We start from the raw sequence: 3408 nt of genomic DNA, 5'->3' as shown, positions 1-3408 counted from the left end.
TCCCCTAAGCCCCCTGACACTAGGACTAAGACACCATTACAAGAGGGCAACACTTTTTAAAGGGCTATCAGGCATTTCCAGGAGAGACTTTAACCACAGGCCTCTGTAAATATTTTTTATTATGCTTTGGAAGTTCTCATCACAGACAATCACGACGTAGGTGGTTTTCTTAGTGCAAAGTGCTTTGCTGCCTGTTGAACCAGTGTGTAAGCTGTTAGCAAAAGCAGGAGGTTACTTATCAGCCAGTCAGTACAGCCTTAAACATACATCTTTACTGCTACCCGCATTGCCTTACCGTCTGTATTTATAGACTCATATCCACCTCCTCATATCAAGTCCTCATCTATCCCCAAGCACGCACAGCAAACTCTGCACTTCTCTGGTTGTATTTGTGAGGACAAAGTCACACGCCCTCCAAGCCTCTCTCAGATTACAGCACATCCTTTAACTGTCCAAAACATCACCCGTTTTGGCTGCAAATCCACTTGGACTCTTCCCATCTGGCCAACTCCTCTCTTTTCCTGTACTCCATCTCCTTTTCTGCCCATGAAAAGTGTGATCACTTCTACTTGCAAGGAAGATGATAGCGAGAGGTGTGGTGGTCCTTCAGGTCAAACTCATCATGGCCTTCCCTGAGAAGCAAACACAATGTGCAGTCAGAAGTAAATACCCAGGCAGGGAACTCACCCTTAGCCACTGCACAAGATGTCGCCCAGCAGCCCTTAACTAGAAACCTATCCCAAGGGTTAGCTGTGAGGGCCTGACTGGCAGCCATGTGGGCTGACTACTTAAGATATTTGCTTGTAACAGAAACCTCCGAGGTGCTTTGCGGAAAGGTCTGCTCATCCTTGCCTGCTGGAACGGGAAATGACAATAAGTCCCTCTGTCCCTTTCCCTCTTTGAGATTCATGTAACTGGTGGCTAATTTTCAGCACCGTGTCTGTGATTCCCAGGCACATTAGCAACTCCTATGACAACAGTCAAAATGACAGTCTGCTCCACACAACTCTGAAAAATAACTGTTGTGGCTAAAATGCAGCGTATTGGCAGCTGTCTTAACCATGCTCAGAAGCAGGCAGTGTTGAGTAAGACACAAGCTTGCATCTGCAGCATGGAATTGATACACTCACCTGCTAGACTGCTGATTCTGCTTTTACTGATGTTTGCTGTCTGATACTTTTGTTTGTTTGTTTTCTTTCATTTTTAATCATCTAACATTGCCCGTTATATGTTTTCCTACCATTTGCATATGTTCTCCCCCTCTCCATTTCCATCTCTCTACAAAAACATTTGCAGGAAATGAGAGAATATACACAAAAGCATCTCTTACTATCCCAACCAGATTCTTAGCATCCTGCTGTCTAAATGTCATCCAGCACTAATCTGAGAACCCAGCCAACTACCCAATACTTTTGAGGCATGAAAAAGAGAAGCTACACAAGCTGTGAGGAATAGCTTTGTATTCAAAGGAATTAACCCTCCAAATTTGAGGTATGCAACTTTTTTGTCAAAAGTCAAGCTACAGATGTTTAAGGACCAAGACTATAGCTGCTGCAGGGTCTTACTGAGAAAAAAAGGTTTGCCCATACATATTTCAACAAAGATTTTTTTATATGGTTTAAGACTGCAGAGTCTCAACCTAAGAAAAGCCTCAGGAATTTATACTATCTGATCTCCCCTCTTATGTGAAACTGGCCCAGATCATCCATCAATGTCATTAACAAGCCATAGGAGTCGCTGAACAATGGTCTTGCTTATTCCATCCCACACAATGCAGCACATCAGCTGCTCCAGAGAACGCTCAGACAATGTGCCCAAACATGCACTGGAGCAGTACAGACAGAACATTTCTGCCTAGTACCAGTTTAGTCCCTGAAGCCTGGGATAACTACTGATTGCACGAAGTATTTCCATAATGACTAGCATTCAGCTCAGACCTGGGTTCCTCAAATCCTCCCTTCTACTGCCTGCTTTTCTGCCCAACAGGAAGTACAAACAAAAGCAGCCAAGCTTACCTGTGACCCGCCTCTCAGACCAAGAGGAATTGCAAGACTTACCGAAAACAGCGCTGGCAGTAGAGGTCCCCATCACAGCCGTGGCAGCGCAAAGTGGCATCTTCGTTGCAAATACAGCACCAGGGTAACTCATCCTCATCACTGTCATCTGCCCTGGCAAAAGCTGTGGTGGTTGGAGTCTGGCTCTGGATCACAAAGAAAATAGAGACACAGAATTCAAACTCCAGCAGAGACGATACAGGACTTTCATTGTAATGCATGATAGCCACAATGACATGTCACATGGTCGATAGTTCATTCTCTGTTGTTCCTAAGTCTGTGAGGTGAACTCGCCCAGAGCCCAAGGATAGGCTCCAAATGTATCTAGACTGTTAAATAAAAACCATTTGCTCATGAATCTCTGGTGCTCAGAAGGTAAACAGGTATTCACCTTCATTTAGAGTCTACAGCAATATACGCCAACATTGTCCATACTGCGTTAAGGGCATGAAGCCCAGATCTTCTGGCAGGCACCACAGCAATACCAAGCGACTGACAATCCCTGCTGCAAAGGCAAGCGATCAAGCAGTTTTGTGAAAAGCAGTTATGTGGGAAGGGAAAGCAGTGGGGAGGTGGGGCGGGTTGTCTTCTCCCTGCTATAGAAAGAAAACTGGGGGACAAAGGAAGTGATTTGCCAAAATGAAATGCCCCTACTATTGGTGTGTACCTGAGGTTGGGCCAAAAAGATCTTCTGAAATCATAACCTAAAATCTATCCATAAGGTCATCTATTGTCTCCTTCTGCTTTACAGGGAACTCTGGTGGCACTGAACAGCCATACACACGCTGGGACACAGTGCCTGGACACTGGTAAAGGCAGCTTCCTAACACAACAGCAATAAAATGGCACTATCTTTTACATCAGTAATCCCAGAAGCGCGAGGTGGCATACCTATAAGATAGTTGTTTTCAATAATGCTTACAATTAAATAATTTCTTCAACTGGGAACAGGCCCGTCAGGTGTCTGTGAGTCACAGGTCCATTTATTTCTTGTAATATACATTAGACAAGGTGTATGTATTTCCGTAATAAGCTGGAATCCATTCTAAGCATAGGATATCTTGTTACTAATTCCTTCCTCTGACGTTATATGAGAACACAGACAGTTGATTACTATCTAGAGGTTCTATTCTGCACATGCTGAAAGCACTGGCAAACCTCACACTTAACCTGGTTCAGGCTGCATGGTACTAGACCGTGGCCGCCTTAATCTAATTATACTGGTGAGCTAAAAATCCCTTCTCTAATATCCATCTTGCGAGGTTGTGTGGTTTAACAGCCAAACACCACACAGCCCCTCGCTCCCCCTCCCCCGCCTCAGTGGTATGGGGGAGAGAATCGAAAAAAAAAAAAA

Source organism: Fulmarus glacialis, unplaced genomic scaffold (assembly GCF_000690835.1).
Source record: "Fulmarus glacialis isolate BGI_N327 unplaced genomic scaffold, ASM69083v1 scaffold23789, whole genome shotgun sequence".
In the NCBI taxonomy this organism is placed as follows: domain Eukaryota; kingdom Metazoa; phylum Chordata; class Aves; order Procellariiformes; family Procellariidae; genus Fulmarus; species Fulmarus glacialis.
This window is presented reverse-complemented; position numbering follows the sequence as displayed.